Source organism: Adiantum capillus-veneris, chromosome 15, assembly GCF_014529385.1.
Source record: "Adiantum capillus-veneris isolate H3 chromosome 15, ASM1452938v2, whole genome shotgun sequence".
In the NCBI taxonomy this organism is placed as follows: domain Eukaryota; kingdom Viridiplantae; phylum Streptophyta; class Polypodiopsida; order Polypodiales; family Pteridaceae; genus Adiantum; species Adiantum capillus-veneris.
Genome location: NC_140945.1, coordinates 112,301,947 through 112,324,475, shown reverse-complemented (window position 1 = coordinate 112,324,475; position 22,529 = coordinate 112,301,947). Strand labels below are relative to the sequence as shown.

The 22,529-nt window shown below is 41.0% G+C and overlaps 1 protein-coding gene across 1 annotated transcript in view; it reads right to left on the bottom strand.

The window, feature by feature from the left end:
• The window catches only part of LOC147441291 (uncharacterized), a 114,992-nt gene that overhangs the window by 13,966 nt on the left and 78,497 nt on the right, over positions 1-22,529 (bottom strand). The window lies entirely within an intron of this gene.

Here is a 22,529-nt window from a genome sequence, read left to right as displayed (position 1 = left end):
TCCTCTCCCATGAGTCTATCCACAAATATGTAGACAAGTTTTGGGATTTACATCTCAAGGCTACTGTCTTTCAAAAGATAGACTTTGCCGAGCAAAGGCAGCAATTCTGTGCGGGATTACCTGAAGAGATGGCCGAATACATCAACTCTCAACGGCCTGGTACTATTACCGAAGTAATCCATCACACCATGGTTGCTTCACGCATAAATTTCCATCAAGGGGCTAGACGTAATGTCAAGCCCATGGAAAACAAAGAAAAAAATGATGCAAAGGGGAAAACCAATGTTCAAAATACTTCCCAAGTCAATTCCAACAACAACAACAATCGGTCCAAGGAGAAGGGAGTTTACAAAGGTAAAAACAAACTCTCTCTTGAAGAGCTTGAAGCTTTTCGCAAGGACTATAAGTGTTTCAAGTGTGGGGAGCAAGGACATGGCTATCGTTCTTGCCCCAAGAAGAATACTCGCAATGAGACTCCTAGGGCTTCCACCATCGAAGCTCCAAAAGAGGATGCTCATTGCAAAGGATCATCACTTTCCTATGCTTGGGGAAAGGTAAGAGAGCATGATGCCTTCATCTTGTTTGACCTTGGCTCTACTCTTAACTTCCTACCAATGGAGTTGGCCACCAAGTTGGGCATTCAAGCTTTTGAGATGGGAGATATAGTAGTGAATGATGCAGCTTTCAAGGGACAACAAGCCTCCGTTACTCCCTTGATTGGGAAATTGAGGCTTCATGTACAAAGCTATGTCGACAAGGAAGACTTCTTCATCTCTCCTCTCCAACATGAGGATGTTATCCTAGGGGCACCATGGTTTGATCGCATGGCTGCCAACATGAAGTTCCCTGAAAGGAGAATCTACTTCACCTACAGGGGAAAGAACATGCATATAGATGCTAGTGAGCGTGGTCGCACTATTCCACTTGTAAATCCTCTTGCTTTTGATAAGTCAATGAAGAGCTCAGTTTCTACGTACATGATTTTTGTCAAAGAGTCTCTAAAAGATACTAATGTTTCATCAAATGTAAATGGTAGGAATCAAGAAGAGTTAGACTTATCTAATTTTCTAAAAGGATTCCAAGATGTGTTCATCGATGATATCCCTATGGACTTACCTCCAAAACGAGGGGATGAACGAGGGGATGATGACCATCGCATTGAGCTCCTTCCTGGAAGCTCACCACCTAACAAGCCTCCTTATCGAGTCTCACAAGCTCAACAAGAGGAGATCATGAGGCAAGTACAAGAGCTGGTAGACAAAGGGATGGTGAGGCCTAGTTCCTCTCCCTTTTGTTCTCCAGTCCTTTTAGTGCAAAAGAAAGATGGTACATACCGTATGTGTGTGGACTATCGAGCACTAAACCATATCACTATCAAAAACAGATTTCCCGTACCTCGGGTAGAAGATCTGTTTGATAAGCTACAAGGATCGACCTACTTCAGTAGAATTGACCTTAAGAGTGGCTATCATCAAATAAGGATAGTGGATGAAGATATCTTGAAGACCGCGTTTCACACAATGTTTGGTCTTTATGAATATCTAGTCATGCCTTTTGGCTTGACTAATACACCAGCTACGTTCAATCGTTTGATGGGTGGAGAAAATTTTTAGACCATACCGCAAATTCACTGGAGTGTTCTTTGATGATATCATCATCTACTCCAAGTCTTTGGAGGAACATAAGCAACATCTCCAAGTGATTTTTCAAGCATTGAGGGAGAACAAGCTTTTTCTCAACCAAAAGAAAAGCGAATTCTTCCTTCAAGAGATTCAATACCTAGGTCATATTGTCTCTAAAGATGGTATCCAAATGGATCCATCAAAGTTAGAGGTAATAAAAGCATGGCCTAACCCAAGAAATCTACATGAGCTGAGAAGCTTTGTTGGTATGTGCGCATACTATAGACGCTTCATAGCAAAATTCTCTCAAGTAGCAGGACCATAACACGACTTAACTAAGAAGAACGTTAAGTTTGTATGGACTGCTAAGGAGCAAAACGCTTTTGAAAAGCTCAAAGAGAAGCTTACTTCCCAACCAGTCCTCGTGCTTGCGGATCTCTCAAAGCCATTTGAGGTCCAATGTGATGCTTGTGGTGATTGCCTTGGAGCAGTTTTGCTTCAAGAAGGGCATGCCATAGCATATGAGAGCCGAAGGCTCAATAATGATGAACGAGTCTTGGGCATTTATGAGAAAGAGATTTTAGCTGTTCTACATGCCCTAGACACATGGAAGCACTACCTATTGGGGACTCCATTTATCCTACGAACCGACCACCAAAGTCTCAAGTATTTCATGACGCAAACCAAGCTTTCCGACAAACAAATGAGGTGGGCAAATTTTCTTTCACAATTTAATTTCCATATTGCTCACATAGCTGGTAAGCACAATCAAGTGGCCGATGCACTTTCACGACGACCCAAAGTTAATGCGGTGTCTATAGCTACTCTCAATGATCTATCCTCTATGATAGATGAGTATGCTACTGACCCTGACTTTAGAGACATAATGTTAGCCCTTGCTTTGGGGAAGAAAGAGGAACCATTCACCTTGCAGGATGGTTATCTTCTCCACGGAAATAGGCTATGTGTTACCCATTCCCTTCGTGAGAAAGTTATGTATGAATCCCATGCTCCTCTACATGCGGGGCATAGAGGTATTCAACCTACTCTCCAAGCAGTAGAGACGTACTTCTATTGGCCTACCATGAAAGTGGACATACAAGAGTATGTTTCAAAATGTGTAGTATGCCAAAAGACCAAGTATGATAGAGGGAAGCAACCTGGATTACTCCAGCCATTGCCTATCCCAAATTCACCATGGGAGAGTATATCCATGGATTTCATCTTTGGATTACCCAAGTCTATCCATGAGAATATAGGAATATGGACAATAGTTGACAGGTTTAGCAAGCAAGCACATTTTATTCCTGTCAAAAAGACTATTAATGCACATCAAATGGCAAATCTCTTCATATCTCATATTTTCAAGCACCATGGATTACCCACATCCATCGTGTCAGATAGAGATCCTAGAATGACCAGTAATTTCTGGAAAGGTCTCTTTGAAAATCTAGGAACAAGATTGAATTTCTCTTCGGCCTATCACCCACAAACGGATGGCCAAAGTGAGATAGCCAATCTTATGATACTCGATCTACTCAAGACTTATGTTACCGAAGTAGATCAACGCTCACAATGGGAAAAGTACATACCTCTTGTAGAGTATGCCTACAATAATACTGTACATACTTCTACGGGAAAAGCACCTTTTGAGATCATTGAGGGAAGACTTAAAAGTGCATTGCTACTCAAAGTACATGGGAAGATCTTCGCCGCCGATGAGTATAGCCGTGACCTACAAGAATCTTTTCAAAAGATTAAGGAGGCTATATCCATCTCTCAACAAAGGAAAAAAGCTGCTACTGATAAGCACAGAAGAGCCTTAATGTTCAAAGAAAATGATTGGGTCTTACTCAAGTTTCCTAAGGCTCGATTAAGACAAACGACGGAAAATAATCCTATGGGCCATCAAAAGTATTATGCTAAACTAGCAAAAAGATATTATGGTCCTTTCCAAATCTTGAAGCCCATCAATGAGACGGCTTATCAACTCAAGTTTCCCAACCATTGGCTCATACACAATGCCTTTCATGTAAGCCTTCTTAAGCCCTACAAAGGAGAGCCACCAATTGAACCAATTATTGAAGACCCTCCCGAAGTTGAAGACCAAGAAGAGGTGCTACAACCCAAAGCTGTTCTTCGGTATGAAGACAAGGTACTAGGACATGGTAAGATTATCCGACGGTATCTTATTAAGTTCAAAAATTATCCTTTTGAAGGTGCTAGATGGATGCAAGGAATACAGCTTAAGGATAGTATGAACCTTGTCAATGCTTACAATGCTACATTAGAGTAAGCAAATGTACAAATTTCTTTTAAATGACTCATGTTTTTGTCTTATAAGACTAGTCCTCTTTTTAATTGTGCACAAATTTAACTAGTATGCATGCTTAGAATCATGTTTGTGATGACAACGTCTCTCAAACACCAAGTAGAATTTCTCACTCTAATTTGGGAGAATGAAATGGACTAAAGAGCAGACATGCTTGCGGCAGCTATGTCTCCCAAGCACCAAATGGATTAGTCATCCATCTTGGAAAGATGTCGTAGGGTAAAAAGGGATCCTCTACCGGCTAAGTAAAATTGACTAATGACTAAGGCTTTATCTCTTCTACCTCATAGTCTAGGACGACTATGATTTCAAGAGAGAGGTAATGTCATAAAATCTAATATCTAATATCTAACCAACCCAAACGATTTTCTCATATTAAATTGATCACTTAATGTGGGAGAATAAACGAGAACAAGTGTTAAGATATAGACATGTGCTTATAGATCTATCTCAACACGGGGCCAATGGTAAAAGGGCCCAAATGAGAGATGGTCTATCAAAGAGCAAGGCTAACAAATGGAGCATAAGACCTTAGGGTTAGCTTCATTGAAGACCTCCAATAATGTGTGTAAAAGGCCTTTGACCTTAGGTAATCTAGGACTGAGCTTGAGGCGCGGGAACCCGACCCAGCTCGAGGTGCTTGTCCTGCTTGTCATGCTTGATGACTAAGGTGCTTGAGGTGCTTGGTGATTGAGGTGCTTGAGATGCTTGAGGTGCTTGACATGCTTGAGATGCTAGGGTTGCACTTCAGGTGAGAACCCAACTTAAGCTTAAAGTGCTTATGAGCCAAGCTTGTGGTGGGAACTGGGCCTATGCATGAGGGGCTTGAGGTGTCAAAAAGTCAAAGATTCAATCCCTACAAGAAGGGGGCGAGCCCTACATGAGGGGGGATGAGAGAGAGCACCCACACACTCACACAAGGCATGCATGGTACAAATAAAGAAAAAGGGACACTTGTCAAGTTCCTCCTCATGTTGCCCTTGTTAGGAAATAAGACGTAGCTAAATAGATGATTGAGTAGATTACTTAATGGAGAGAGAGAGATTTACATACACGAGATTATAGAGTAGAGAGAGAGAGAGTACACACGATATACGTGGTTCACCCAATGTGGGCTATGTCCATGGGAAAGCAGCCACTCAATGGCTTTAGTACTTCAAAACAAGAAGTAGTTTAAAAAAGGATTATACCCTTAATGGAGCTCCCGCCTTGCTTCACTCTCACCACCTCACACTCACCTTGTTGCATCAACTTCACACACTATGAAATGTGTGTAGAAATGGCCTCCTTTTATAGGCCAAAAGGGCTGCCCTCTCTCATGAGAGGCAGCCATGTGTAGCCGCCCTTGTGTAGATAAGTCCAAATCGGACCCTCCAATCCGCCCATGTGTGGCCGCCCTTGAGAAGACAAGTCCGCTTTTGAATTCGGCCACCGACCATTGAATTCGGCCACCGGCCACCGGCCATTGACTTCCGACCACCGGCCAACCGATGGTTGTTTTCCGATCACTTTCCGGTGAGTGATTTTCCTTCACGCATGATGGCTTCTCCTCATAATGGGGGCCTTACAAATGTTTAGGTCCAAGGTTCGAAGCGGAACCATCACATTTACCTCCTAGTAGTAGATTCAGGGCAGGGGAACCGACAAGGGTAACCCATGAAGTCCATGATGCTAGAGAAAGCTTTAGCCGGGACACAGGAGCAATGAGATTGGTAGCAGACCATAGACGTATGAGACCATCTCAAGTAGCCAAGTGTATGCCAAAGAAGTATGGTGGCTCAAGAGATCCGTATGCACATGTGTCACTCTTTAAGCAAGTCTTAAGAGCTGAGCAGATAATAGATTTCCATACACAATACGAGGGATTTGGTCTTACTCTAGAAGGTACGGCATTGACATGGTTTCAACCACTGAACAGAGGGGGATTCCATGACATTGACCATTTGCTGAGAGAGTTTGCTGAGGAATTCTCAAAACGAGGGATTAAGCACAATACGGTCTCACAAATATATGCTTTTAAACAGAGAGAACACGAAAAAGTGAAGGAAGCTTCACTTCGCTTCAAACAATACATTGAGAGATGTCCAGTACGTGAACGACCACAAGATGACAGACTATCTATTCTCTTTATTGAAGGATTGAGAAACGACACTCTCAAGAAGGATTTGCACTTGAAAGCTTGTACAAGTTTCGAGCAAGTAACGAGAGCAGCATTGTACTACTTAGTGGATAACTGTACGGTTTATGGAGAGGTGTCAGCGGATACAGATTTTGCATTCAGTAGCTCTTCCTCCATAGCGAGCGAGACTACCACTAAAAAGAATGTTCAAACAACAACCATGCCAAATGTAGAGCAAATGATAGAAGATGCTCTAAAAAGGATGGCACCATACCAAAAACCATTGCCAAAACCACTGAAATGGTGTGCTATTGAACAAAAATGGACAAACCATCCAACAGAGGAGTGCTATTACAACAAAGGGTATGTAAGGGAGCGTCAGTATGCACCTCCTGCTCAATTAGCACCACCTCAGGTACATCCAGTACCTCGATACCCAACGGGAAATGTACCAGGACCTATGGGGATAGAAAGACCGCAACCGGTATTGGGACAACAACCACCTTTACCAGGAGCAAGACCAGTGGGCATTAGATATGCACCAACCTTAGAGAATCAGGAAGAACAAGCCTTAGTGCCTGTTCAAGCCTATTATGAAGAATCTGGTGCACACATGTCTCCAACTGTGTATTACCCACCGAAAGAACCCAAACAACCAGAACCATGGGGCATGATTGGGAATGTTGGAATACCAACAGTTACAAGTGCTTCTGATGAAGAGAGATACAATTTGGACGCAAGAACATTGATGTTCATAGCTCATGGAGGGTTAACAGGACAAAGACCATCCTATCCACAAAGGACGAATCAAGTGGGACCAAGACCAGCACTAGGACCCTGTTACAAGTGTGGAGGTGACCATCTGATGAATGTTTGTCCACATACGGAAATCATTAGAATTAACGCTTATTGCACTCAGTGTGGGGTTACTCACTTCATTGAGGATTGTTCAAATAATCCAAACAAAGTGCAAAAGACGACATTGAATATGCTAGAAACTATTCCTACCAACAGTGGGTCCGAAAATGAAACTCTGATACCAACGCAAGTTGTTACTAGAGCTCAAGCTAAGAAAACCACTAGAGAACCTGAGAATGGAAAGTTAGCGACTGAAGTGGTTAGTCAAGGACCGCGGAGTCATAGAAACACATGGAAAGCTAGAAAAGCATGCATGAAGTTGAGATAAGAACGTGAAGACGCTATTCTAGCTGAGGAACTAAAGCGAACTAAAGATAGATTAGAAAAACTTGAGAGTCAAAACGGAAAATGAGATATGAGCCCGGAAAGAACGAAACAAAAGAGTATCAAAGAAACAACGAGCTTAAGCTCAGGGGGATCAGTGCTAGTTGACAAAATACACGAACCATTGGACGCATTGATGAGAGCTTACGAAGCTAGGTTAAAGAACAACCAAACACAAGAACAGAAGTGGATGACATACCCAAATGCGGAATTGGAAAAACAGAGACTTGAAATGTGCCAGAGAATGATCAAGACTGCACAAGCCTTATTAGAACCACCAAGAGAAACAATGAATTGTGGAACGGAAAGCCCAATTCAGTAAGAGACTATCATTTCACGGGTAGTTGAAAAGACTCACAGTGCACAAAAGTCTGAAGATACACACAAGGATGACCGCATAGTACTGAACACAATCGATCAGGAGATAGAGAAATTTCATCTAGTCATACAGAGGTCTTACGGAAGAGATGAGGATTACAATGAATTTTGGAAACAAGTGAGAGAGACAAACGTTGCAAACGAGCTATGTTGCCAAGCTAATCAGACAAATTGGGAAAAGGACATCAGGAATCCTCCCATAGTGGAATTTGAGGCAGGATCTCAAGTGGACTTGGATCTGCAATCTTACTGGGGAGATGGGGGCTCTGTTAGAACAATGGAGAGAAAACCTCATTCACTGAATACCTTACCTTCATACTTAGGAGAGTATGAAGCAAAATCCGAGATTAGAGCACTTCCCTCACGAAGAATCTCATCAGAAAAAGTCATGGACTCGCAAGGATTGATAGAGATCTTGTCAACACCAGTGACATGCACTATCACTCTAGCTGAGCTTTTGAGGCTAAGACCACATATGTGGACCACTGTAGGAAAATGCTTGGAGAAATTTGGGATAAAAGACCCAACATCGAGACTGCAAGAGGGTATACAAGAGCTGAGCAAACCACAAAAGAACGCTAAGCATGTACCCTTAAACAAGGTCGGAGAGTATTGCGAAGGTGAAGAGGGGAATACAACCTTACCAATTGAATTCCAAGGAGTGAACACGATGGCAATACTAGACAGCGGAGCTGGGGTAGCCATTGCTACAAAAGAAATCTGGAAAAAATGGGGGAAACCAGCAATAAGGAAGACTAGGTTGAAACTCCAATTAGTAGATGGACACATGGAGAAACCTATGGGGTTATTAGAGAAAGTCGTAGTGACTTCTTGTGGCATTGAATACGAACATACTTTTGCTATTGTTGATTTTGGCAAGGAGAATAACTATGATATCATACTGGGAAGACCATTCATGAGACAGTTGAAAATGGTCCAGGATTGGGGCTACGATCACATACACCTGAGAAATATGGAAACCACTACACGTGTGAACCTGAAAGACCATAGCTACAAAGATGTGAACCGAACAACGGTAGAGGAGTTTGATTCAGCTACTTTGGCGGGATCCGAATTTCCAGCTTGGTTAGGTAAGCCCAAGGAGTTATGGATGTGTGGGGCCTCGAAATGTGGAAGTCTGAGGCGAGAAGAATATGTTTTAGAAAGGGCTATCGAAGACGAAGCTTATATAGGAGAACCCTTTCCAGAGGACACGCTTGAACCATTAGAATGGACACACATTCTAGCAACCCTAGATGTTTGTGCAATTCCGGATGGTCCCACAACAAAATTTTGCGACAAGGACGGGTACGACGTGGTTCCGTACTTCATGTTGAGAACTGTACTCGAAAAAGAAACTTAAAAGAACGATACACTGGAAAAGGAAGATGAAGAAGAGGTGTTTCACGACATTCCCGATCATCCAGAGTGGGGAAATGAAGCAGACAACGAGTCAACCGACAATTCAAGCGGAAACGAAGAAACTATAACGGATGTCCGATTTTGATGATTTTCCGAACCAAACTAAACAACGCCAGAAACGCTATAGAGCAAAGAGAAAAACAAAGGGGGTTAGAACCAATCCGATGCTTAGAATAAGAGGAAAAAATCAATTCCTAATGCTAGTAAAGGCGGAAGATTGTGTTAAGGATAAGATTTCTGGAAGAATGAGAGGCAATGATCAAAAGAGCTTACGAAAAGACAAAAGAAGCTCAAGAAATCAAGTTCAAAGGAATGAAACGAAAACTGAAACAGAAAAATCAGAAAAGAACAAGCGCAACAGAGAACACACGGATTCCAAGTTAGAACGTAGAAACAAGTACAGAGAGCTCAAGAAAACTCTGAAAGAAGTTTGGACGACAGAAATTGAGAGTGGAGAGGACGAAAACGCCAAAATCAAGGAAAACATGGATGTTCCCTCTCACTATAGGAAATTCACAATAGAGGATAGGAAGGTGGTATTAACCCAACCTATTTGAGAGAGAAAGGCGAACGAATCTTATGACGGACCGGAGGATGCAAAAAAAGTTGATTTAGCAGCTCCAGGTGAGACACCTAGACCGGTGTACATAGCCACAGATTTGTCTCCAGGCGAGGAAGAGAGACTTTTGAGTCTTCTCCGAGAGTACAGGGATGTGTTTGCATGGTCTTATAAGGACTTAAGGGGAGTTGACCCATCGATATGCCAACACACAATCCCACTAAAACAAGATGCAAAGCCTAGCAGACAGAGACCATACACATATAATGATACGTTTGCTAAGTGAATCAAAGACGAGATAGATAAGCTAATGGAAGCTGAATTCATATACGAGATTGAACACACCGATTGGGTATCTCCGATTGTGGTGGTACCCAAGAAGAACGGAAAACTCCGAGTGTGTGTCAACTTAAAGAAAGTGAATGCTGCAACAATCGGGGACAATTATCCCCTGCCGATAACTGATCATGTCCTAGAGCGTGTATGAGGGAAAACAGCATACTCCTTTCTTGATGGTTTTTCATGATATAACCAGCTAGCCATAGCACCGGCAGATCAACATAAAACAGCTTTTGCAATGGAGTGGGGAATTTATGCTTATCGGGTTATGCCTTTTGGTCTAACCAATGCTCCCGCAACCTTCCAGAGGCTGATGACGCATGCTTTCAAAAAATACTTAAGGTTGTTTCTAGAAATATACATGGATGACTTATGTGTACATTCTCTTCTGAGAGATGAGCATCTAGAACACCTAAGAAAAGTATTTGAGAAATGTAGGACATATCGCATTTGTCTCAATCCTGAGAAATGTGTGTTTATGGTCCGGCAGGGAAAAATTCTCGGACATATTGTCTCACAAAACGGAATATCCACGGATTTAGAGAAGATAAAAGTTATAGTGGATATGCCTAGACCAACCAATGCGAAACAAGTACAGAGCTTTATGGGACATTGCGGATATTATAGAAGATTCATTTACATGTACGCTATAAGACCATATTAGGTATTTTGGTAAAAATCTCACATTATGGGAATCTCCAAATCGACTAAATTCATGTAATTTGGGAATTTTCCACTTAAAGTGGGAAAAATTGAGGTGTGTGGTTAGTAAATAAAGAAAATCTCATAGGATTGTGGTGTTGATAAACACCAAAAGTCAAGAGGATGTACAACACATGGATTTGAATAATAACTATAAATTACATAGAACAAAGGAAGATACAAAAAAGATTTTGTTTACAAAATGACTAGTATAGTCACAATAGAAGCTCCACATAATTCTACTCCACATTTGATACCATATCTGAACTTTGATCCAAGTGTGGTTGATGTGCACGAGTGAGGCCTTCTTTGGCTTTTAGAGCATGCCTTTCTGGAATCTTTATTTTAGAAAATGGTCCTTCTTTGTTGGATCTCCAGGACCAAACAATTGCATCTACAGTTTCCCACACTTGTGGGTCCTTATAGTTGACAGCCCAATAACCCTTCCAACAATTGTTGTAAGCTTGAGTATCTGTCATCCCACTTTTTCTCGCGCAAGGTGCCCAATATTGAATCAAGAGTTTTCTGTAGTTTGGTGATGTAGGCTCATTATCAATGTCAGATAAATCCATTGCAAGCCACACTGGATAGATTTCTGTGTCACTCGGAACAAGCATAAGAAAGTCACCTTGGTGCACATCAGACATAGGGTCAAACTCTTCCCTTGGCCTATCTCGTTGAGGCCCACAAAAATGATCGTTCAACTCTTCAAGGCCTAGGAATCTTTCTGCTCCTTGTTGCAAATTCATTGTAGTGCTTTGTAGGTGAGAATATTCTTGAGTTTTTGGCCAAAACATTTCATACAAGACTCCCTCTCATATGATTGCTTTTCCAATCTCTTCAATTACCTTACTCCAATAATCTATCACGGGTCTATAATATCGCTGAATACTTGAACCATTCCCTAAATTTTTCCAAAATTTTATATAGTTCTTTAGCCCCAAATTGACTTCTTCGTGGGCCTTGACATACTCCGCCATTTGTACTAGAGGTGGATCTCCATGTGGTAACATTGGCTTGCCTTCTATGTCTGTTTTCCAAAGGCGAATACTTCCACTCCAACTTGATACACCTACATGTGCCTTATATTGCATCATTGGTGTCTCATCCTGCATAAAGAACCTGAACTGAAGCGGTTTGGAATGTCCAACAAGTATGTCTTGTCCATCACAAAGATAGCCATCACAATATTGCTTGAAATCGGGGATCTTTGTGAGAAAAAATGGAGCTGGAGATGAAGATGAGTTGTTTCGTAATGTATCCATCAAATGTGGCAAAGTATAGGTTTGTGTAACTCTCAGCTTCTCTGAAAACCTACTAAACATGGCGTCTATGTCCTCATGTGTATGCCCAACCATTAAAAATCCCAGCTGGATGGTTTTGAAAACACCCCTTGCAACAAGCATTGACAAATAGGCAAATAAGTATCGATTTTTGTTTTCCCCTGCACAATTATCCAATTGTAGCAATAAGTTCTCTGGCAATCTGCGAAATGTTGACCCCAATTCCTCTTTTGCAATTTCTGACGACTGCACAATGGGCTCTTTTCCATCACTCAAGTTATGGTAGTCCAAAGCATCCCTTGAGTTCAAAGCATGTAGAAGTGAAATATTGCTCCTTGGAAGTCTATTTGTTACTAGATCACCAAGAGGATGCTTATCTATCCTCTCTAGGTTATGTAAACAATTAGCAATTGAGCCAATTGTAAGATTTGGATCAGCTGGCCACAAACCATTCAAGACAAAGTGTCCGTAATGACCTTCTCCATGTCCATGAGTGATCATGCCAATCAATGCCACCTGCAGATTATATCCTGAATCCACACCCTTGGGAACAATGCGTAATCTAGGAATGGTAGTCTTCTTTTGATCCATCTTATCATGGATTATGCATACATATTTTTGTGGTTGAGTTTCTGAATACGTGCGCCATGCATAATATAGGCTTCTACAACTCTTTTGTTGTGCCATGTGAACTTCTCTCTCCCTCAAGAGAAGAGCTCTCTCTTCAAGAGAAGGTTTAGCTTCTAACCTTGCCTTGATTGAGCTACAAATATTGCACTTAGAGAACTCACTCGTCTTTGTTAAAGTGACATGTGGGTACTCTTTGTTCCAAATTCTACCAACAGAAGATTGGGATAGCTTCTTCTCATAGCCCATTTGGTCAAGTGTCGTGTTGATTTCACATAAAATATCCACTTGTTTGTATGTTGATGGAATCACCAATTGAGTCTCTCTTGAGCCATCTAGCAGTGTTCTACTTCTATGTGGCATCTTCTCAGAGTTGTTTTCCACAAACTCATTTAGTAGTGCTCTTGCTAAACTAGTATGTTGAAGTCCCCTTCTCAATGTACATGTGTTCCCATGTACATATTGGTGCACACCATTTTCAAAGTTCTCCTTGTATCGATAAAATGATGTCTTTGGTATTCCATGTAGCTCATACCATGCTCTACAACAAACAATAGAGCCATTTAGCCTGAATTGGTATCGTGACTTCTCATCTTTCTGATAACATATAGAAAGAACATCATAAACATAATTAGTGCGTGATTTTTTAGACTCTCCCCAAAACTGTTGTCGTAACCTTGTCACCATATCACGATCTGCAAACTGGCAACATTTTTGTGCACAACAATCAATGCATGATACCCTTTGAATTGATTTGTTTGAAAGGTAAAAAGTCGAAGCTGGTGCTGCTTTTGATTTTTGAGTCCTGTTCATGAAAGTGTATTGTCTCTTCCTTGACAACTGGACAACATTACTCCCATCAATTTTTTTTCCAACATTGTCATCGTTGGATACATCCTCATATGTAGCATGCATGCCATCAATAGGAACAAATCGTTGTAATGGGCTCCCATTCAACATTGTTGTCTGCTTGATGGGTCACTTTAGCAAAGTGATGCTACCCACTTCAACCACATCATCAATGCTTGCATTTTCTCTTTCAATACCCACACCCACACAATCAGGACCAAGTTCCTGAAAGTTGACATAATCATGTGGAAATACATATAAGATGGTCCCTTCATTCATGGTTTGCATCATTGTGTCATCTTTTAAAAGGACCCTCTGATTTCTCCAAGACTCTCGAATCATTGCTTCAAATTTTGGGCTTGTCATAGGTATTGCATCTGTAACTAGAGGATCAGAATGATCATGTTCTTCATCACCATTGTAGCTTTCCTGTGGATCAATTAAGTTCCCATTTAATACAAAAGATTGCAAAAGAAGCTTTGACCATCGAACAACACTCCATAATGAGCCTTGGAGAGATGAAGTATCCATTGTAGGAAAAGGTAGGACCACATCCTTCAAGCATTCCTCCACTAGTATGGAGACATTTCCTTGCCCTATCTTTGTACCACCACAAGTGGAATCTGGATCTGTTCTACACACACAACCAATACCAACAATTTCATTGTCAAGTATCATATGTACTTTCTCCCCAGATTCAAAGTCCATGCTGTAAGTGAAAAAGATTACATTGTTAAATCCATAGTTATAGAAAAATACTCTTCAAACAAAAAATCATGCTACAACATGGAAAAGGTTTGCATAGGTTGGACAAGTGGTGAACCTTGAGACAAAATCCTCCTTGCTATATTAATGGAAGCAAGGTTGGAAATTATGGTGGATCTTGAAACCAAAGCATCCTTGCTATATTAGAGCATAGGTTGGACAAGTGGTGGACCTAGTTGTAATACCCACTGCCACCTATCAACTACTATAGGACTATGCTTTCCAATGTCCAAGTATCCCTTGAGGCTTTCAAGGTTGAACACGTGGTGGACCTTGAAACAAAAATCCCCTTTCTATATCAGAGCATAGCTTGGACAAGTGGTGGACCTAGTTATAATGCCCAATATCCAAGGTGAAATACCTTAGGACCTTGCTACCTTGCTTGCCAATGTTTACGTAGCCCCTCATTTATTTAATGGAAGTAAGGTTGGACAAGTGGTGGACCTTGAAACCAAAGCCTCTTTGCTATTTGAGAGCATAGGTTGGACCTAGTTGTTATACCCACTACCACCTATCAACTACTATAGGACTATGCTTTCCAATGTCCAAGTATCCCTTGAGTCTTGCAAGATTGAACACGTGGTGGACCTTGAAACGAAAATCCCCTTTCTATATCAGAGCATAGCTTGGACAAGTGGTGGACCTAGTTATAATGCCCAATATCCAAGGTGAAATACCTTAGGACCTTTCTACCTTGCTTGCCAATGTTTACGTAGCCCCTCATTTCTTTAATGGAAGCAAGGTTGGACAAGTGGTGGACCTTGAAACCAAAGCCTCTTTGCTATATGAGAGCATAGGTTGGACCTAGTTGTTATACCCACTGCCACCTATCAACTACTATAGGACTATGCTTTCCAATGTCCAAGTATCCCTTGAGTCTTGCAAGGTTGAACACGTGGTGGACCTTGAAACAAAAATCCCCTTTCTATATCAAAGCATAGCTTGGACAAGTGGTGGACCTAGTTATAATGCCCAATATCCAAGGTGAAATACCTTAGGACCTTTCTACCTTGCTTGCCAATGTTTACGTAGCCCCTCATTTCTTTTATGGAAGCAAGGTTGGACAAGTGGTGGACCTTGAAACCAAAGCCTCTTTGCTATATGAGAGCATAGGTTGGACCTAGTTGTTATACCCACTGCCACCTATCAACTACTATAGGACTATGCTTTCCAATGTCCAAGTATCCCTTGAGTCTTGCAAGGTTGAACACGTGGTGGATTATTGAGACCGAAATCCCCTTTCTATATCAGAGCATATCTTGGACAATTGGTGGACCTAGTTATAATGCCCCTCCTTTCTTTAATGGAAGAAAGGTTGGAAAAGTGGTGAATCTTGAAACCCAAACCCTTTGTCTATATATAGAGGATAGCTTGGACAAGTGGTGGGCTTAGTTGTAGTATCCAATGTCCAAGGTCCAAGGTGAACTATGTAAAGACCTTACTTCCAAAAACAAAGTCGTACAAGTGGTTCTCCTTCAAACCAAAACGTCCTTAGTGTATTAGAACATAGCTTGGAGAAGTCGTGGACTTAGTTGTAATGGTGAATGTCCAAAGCAAACTATGGACAAGTGGTGGATCTTGAAACCAAAACCCCCTCACTGTATTAGAGCATAGCTTAGATAAGTGGTGGAGCTAGCTGCCATGGAAAATGTTCAATGTGAACTGCTACAGGACCTTGCTATTAAATGTCTAAGTAGAGCTAGATTCTTTAATGGAATCAAGGTTGGGAAAGTGGTGCATCTTAAAACCAAAAGCCCTTTATTGTATTAGAGCATAGCTGGACAAGTGAGGGACCTAGTTTTAATGTGTGATGTCCAAAGAAAAGTATTACAAGACCTTGCTTTCCAATATTTGAATTGGTCAAGTGGTTAAAACTAAGTATAAAACTTTGACCATTTTCTTCTCGAATTGCCAAAAAGCTAGTTTTAGACACCCCTAAATGAAAATGGTTTAGGGTGGCCTTAAGCAACGTTTTTTCAAAGACTTGAACAAAAGGGTTGCCGAAGAGTAATGAAAATTTATTATGGCTTGAAGTGCCTGAGTATGTGAAAACAAGCCTAGGTTTTCCACGAGGCAAAAGGTGACATAATAAGAACATTGGAAACTTAGGATTGACCATGTGGCCTAAACTTTGGCAGGTGAAGTGGTGGCCAAGTTTTGTGGCACTGTGTGCACTTGGTCCTATATGTGTTGACCACTTGGCTAAATCTAGGACCATAAGGCCAAACCTTTGGCACCTTAAATATAGTATGGGACATAATCTAGAACAGCTATAGTAAATTAGTAGTATAGTTAATATGTTAATATTTGTATTATATTTAAGTATATGCTAAATATAATTTATGTTCAAAATTTCACTAATGAAGAATGTTCCCATTTAGCACTCCAGATGCGGGGTCTTAGGGCAATGCCACAATGGGGTGACAAGGCAGCGCTTCCACGTGAGGTTTGGGGGTAGCGCTCTTGATGGGGATGTGCAATATAGCGCTCTCGATGGCGGGGCTTGGGAGGCTGATTTTGGGATATTGTTCCGGGCGGGGTCCTGGGGAAGCGCCCCAGGCGGGGTCCGGGGCACGCCCAAAGATTTTTTTTTTAAAAAGTGAATTCATAGTATAGAGTTACGCATGTTTTGCATATTTTCAACCATGATTTCTTTAATTTTGGCTGTGTGAATTGGTTAATGTTTTATATTGCTTTTGTTTTTTTTAATCCTATGATAAAACATGGACTTGTAGCATATGTGGCATTCTAATAAACCCTATCAAGATTAGGCACAGAGAGAGCGCACGAGCAACGCACACAGAGAAAGCAGGCGAGCAGCAAACACACAGAAAGCTCACACGGATCGTACACAGTTGGAGTATACGCGCATGTAGAGGAGCAAGCCCGGCATCGTACACAACACACAGGTGGAGTGCACAGGATTGAAAGTTCGCGCACAAGATAAAGAAACAGCAGCGTACGCAACGCTTTCCAGAAGGGCAGGATCGGGCATAGCTTCTTCTCAGGAGACATTGCACACCTCACGAATAGAGAAAAAACAGGTATTTCTCTCTCTCACTCTCTGTCTTTCTTCATATAGAGAAGATGGTTCTCTGTAACTCTTCTTGCACACACACTCTCTCGTCAAAAGACGGAGATACGTAGTTTAAAAATATCCCCGCACACATACACATATTCCTACACATCGTCTTCCTCTCTTCCACATACATAACCACAGTGAAATCTGTTATCTTGTTGTCTCTCTCTTGAAAATACATGCACATATTCCCACACATCGTCTTCCTCACTTTCACATACATAACCACAGTGAAATCTGTTATCTTGTTGTCTCTCTCTTGAAAATACGTGCACATATTCCCATACATCGTCTTCCTCTCTTCCACATACATAAACATAGTGAAATCTGTTATCTTTCTCTCTCTCCTCTCTCTAAAAAACAGGTATTTCTCTCTCTCTCTCTCTCTCTCTTTCTCTATCTATCTATCTCTGTATCTTGCTATCTCTCTCTTGAAAATACATGCTCATGTATGTGTGCGTCTGTGTTATCTATGTGTATGTATGTATATTTGTGTTATTTCATTGTAATACTCATACATAATGCAGATACACAATTACACTTAATTACGATATGCACACATAGTATATATACATACATAAATATCACAAATAACTAACACATTGTAATACTAGTAAACTTGAATGGAAGACTTACTTGCGTGATCTGTTAAAGTCGATTCTTGTAGCGAGTTCTGGATGTATGCTGAGCTGATTTTCCTCTAATCCATTTGTAGATATGATTGTAACTTCTGTTTCTCAAAAATAGTAGTGTTGTTTAGTGATACACCTAATGGACATAAATGGTTGAAACTAGGACACGTAGACCAAAAATACGTGTATTTCTTTGGATGAATATATACACTTTTTGGTGACCCTTACCACAAGTGGTGGACCTTGAGACCAGTGGACTATAAGGACCTCCAAACAATACCTTGTACACTCAATCCTTCTTGGTATCTAGGTTGGACAAGTGGTGGACCTTGTTCAAATTCTCCAACCACTCTCTCTAACATGGTGACATAATTTAGGTGTGATAAATTCATATCTATGCAAACTAATATCAGTTTAGGCTTGTTAATTTGAATTTGTTTGAATTTATGTACAATATAATGATTTGAGGTCTGCATATTTGAATTTAGGTTGTATAATGATATCTTTTTGTGGTAAACTTGAATTTAAAATCAATTTCGCGTGGAATATTTTAAATTTAAGTAGTAAAATTTAAATTTTTATAAAAAAGTTTGAATTTTAAAATTTGGGCGGGATATTTAAAAATTTAGGCGGGATATTTAAAATTTGGGAGGGATATTTTAAATTTAGGCAATTAGATTTTGAATTTTAAATTTAGGCGGGAAGGTTTTGAATTTATAGCGAGATCTCCCTTACATAAGAGAGTATAGGTTGGACAAGTGGTGGACCTTAAAGCTACAACATCCATGCTACTGGACATGATACGTAGGGAATCTAGTTGAATATTGTATGTATAATATATATGTAATAGATCTAGCTTGGACAAGTGGTGGACCTTGGAGCAAAACCCCATGTAAAACATATCATGCATATTCCAAGTGGTGAGAAAAAATATCATTTAAGATATAGCCTTATAGGTTGGACAAGTGGTGGACCTTAACACCCAAATATTCTTAATATAATGACATAGAGTGAAAAAGTGGTGAATCTTAAGACAAAACCACTCATGCTACTAGCGATAATAGCTTGGACAACTGGTGGACCTTGAACGTAAACCCCCCATGTTTCAATAGACTTAGCTTCGACAAATGGTGGAGCATCGTTCTCTCCATGTTTCAATGGAGCCTAGCTTGGACAAGTGGTGGACGTTTGTTTCTCTCTATGTTTCAATAGAGTTAGCTTGGACAAGTGGTGGACCTTGGAACCAAACCCCCATGTAAAACGTATCATGGTCACTCCAAGTGGTGATAAAGAATAACCTTAATGATATATCCTTATAGGTTGGACAAGTGGTGGGCCTTAACACCCAGATATTCTTAATATAATGGCATAGAGTGGAAAAGTGGTGAATCTTGAGACCAAACCACTCAGGCTACTACCAATAATAGCTTGGACAAGTGTTGGACCTTGAATGTAAACGCCTCATCTACGACATATCGTGGGTTTAGTGTTTTTCGATGGAGCCTAGCATCTTGGAGACATGGTGCAGCTTGCTTCTCGTCATGTTTCAATGGAGCCTATCTTGGACAAATGGTGGAGCATCCTTCTCTCCATGTTTCAATGGAGCCTAGCTTGGACAAATGGTGGACCTTTGCTTCTCTCTCTGTTTCAATAGAGTTAGCTTGGACAAGTGGTGGACCTTGGAACCAAATCCCCATGTAAAACCTATCATGGTCACTCCAAGTGGTAAGAGAGAATAACCTTTAAGATATAGACTTATAGGTTGGACAAGTGGTGGACCTTAACACATACATATTCTTAATATAATGACATAGAGTGGAAAAGTGATGAATCTTGAGACAAAACCACTCATGCTACTAGTGATAATAGCTTGGACAAGTGGTGGTACTTGAATGTAAACCCCCCATGTACAAAATATCGTGGGTTTAAGGTATTTCGACGAAGCCTAGCATCTTGGAGACATGGTGCAGCTTGCTTCTCTTCATGTTTCAATGGAGTCTATCTTGGACAAATAGTGGATCATCCTTCTCTCCATGTTTCAATGGACCCTAGCTTGGACAAGTGGTGGACCTTTGCTGATCTCTATGATTCAATAGAGTTAGCTTGGACAAGTGGTGGACCTTGGAACCAAACCCCCATGTAAAACCTATCATGGTCACTCCAAGTGGTGAGAAAGAATAACCTTTAAGATATAGCCTTATAGGTTGGACAAGTGGTGGACCTTAATACCCAAATATTCTTAATATAATGACATAGAGTGAAAAAGTGGTGAGTATTGAGATAAAACCACTCATGCTACTAGCGATAATAGCTTGGACAAGTGGTGGACCTTGAGCGTAAACCCCCCATGTTTCAATAGACTTAGCTTCGACAAATGGTGGAGCATCGTTCTCTCCATGTTTCAATGGAGCCTAGCTTGGACAAGTGGTTGACCTTTGTTTGTCTCTATGTTTCAATAGAGTTAGCTTGGACAAGTGGTGGAACTTGGAACCAAACCCCCATGTAAAACCTATCATGGTCACTCCAAGTGGGAAGAAAGAATAACCTTTAAGATGTAGCCTTATAGGTTGGACAAGTGGTGGCCCTTAACACCCACATATTCTTAATAAAAGTGGTGAATCTTGAGACCAAACCACTCAGGCTACTAGCAATAATAGCTTAAACAAGTGGTGGACGTTGAATGTAAACCCCTCATCTATGAAATATCGTGGGTTTAATGTATTTCGATGGAGCGTAGCATCTTGGAGACATGGTGCAGCTTGCTTCTCGTCATGTTTCAATGGAGCCTATCTTGGACAAATGGTGGAGCATCCTTCTCTCCATGTTTCAATGGACCCTAGCTTGGACAAGTGGTGGACCTTTGTTTCTCTCTATGTTTCAATAGAGTTAGCTTGGACAAGTGGTGGACCTTGGAACCAAACCCCCATGTATAACCTATCATGGTCACTCCAAGTGGTAAGAAAGAATAACGTTCAAGATGTAGCCTTATAAGTTGGACAAGTGGTCGACCTTAGCACCATCATATTCTTAATAAAAGTGGTGAATCTTGAGACCAAACCACTTAGGCTACTAGCAATAATAGTTTGGACAAGTGGTGGACCTTGAATGTAAACCCCTCATCTACGAAATATCGTGGGCTTAATGTATGTCGATGGAGCATATCATCTTGGAGACATGGTGCAGCTTGCTTCTCGTCATGTTTCAATGGAGCCTATCTTGAACAAATGGTGGACCATCCTTCTCTCCATGTTTCAATGGAGCCTAGCTTGGACAAGTGGTGGACCTTTGTTTCTCTCTATGTTTCAATAGAGTTAGCTTGGACAAGTGGTGGACCTTGGAACCAAACCCCCATGTAAAACCTATCATGGTCACTCCAAGAAAGAATAACATTTAAGATGTAGCCTTATAGGTTGGACAAGTGGTGGACCTTAACACCCACATATTCTTAATATAATGACATAGAGTGGAAAAGTGGTGAATCTTGAGACCAAACCACTCAGGCTACTACCAATAATAGCTTGGACAAGTGTTGGACCTTGAATGTAAACCCCTCATCTACGACATATCGTGAGTTTAATGTTTTTCGATGGAGCCTAGCATCTTGGAGACATGGTGCACCTTGCTTCTCGTCATGTTTCAATAGAGCCTATCTTGGACAAATGGTGGAGCATCCTTCTCTCCATGTTTCAATGGAGCCTAGCTTGGACAAGTGGTGGACCTTTGCTTCTCTCTCTGTTTCAATAGAGTTAGCTTGGACAAGTGGTGGACCTTGGAACCAAACCCCCATGTAAAACCTATCATGGTTACTCCAAGTGGTAAGAAAGAATAACCCTTAAGATGTAGACTTATAGGTTGGACAAGTGGTGGACCTTAACACCCACATATTGTTAATATAATGACATAGAGTGGAAAAGTGGTGAATCTTGAGACACAACCACTCATGCTACTAGCGATAATAGCTTGGACAAGTATCGGCCCTTGAATGTAAACCCCCCATGTACAAAATATCCTCGGTTTAAGGTATTTCGATGACGCCTAGCATCTTGGAGACATGGTGCAGCTTGCTTCTCTTCATTTTTTGATGGAGCCTATCTTGGACAAATGGTGGAGCATCCTTCTCTCCATGTTTCAATGGACCCTAGCTTGGACAAGTGGTGGACCTTTGCTTCTCTCTATGATTCAATAGAGTTTGCTTGGACAAGTGGTGGACCTTGGAACTCAAACCCCCATGTGAAATCTATCATGGTCACTCCAAGTGGTGAGAAAGAATAACCTTTAAAATAAAGTCTTATAGGTTGGACAAGTGGTGGACCTTAACACCCAAATATTCTTAATATAATGACATAGAGTGAAAAAGTGGTGAATCTTGAGACAAAACCACTCATGCTACTAGCGATAATAGCTTGGACAAGTGGTGGAACTTGAACGTAAACCCCCCATGTTTCAATAGACTTACCTTCCACAAATGGTGGAGCATCGTTCTCTCCATCTTTCAATGGAGCCTAGCTTGGACAAGTAGTGGACCTTTGTTTCTCTCTAGGTTTCAATAGAGTTAGCTTGGACAAGTGGTGGACCTTGG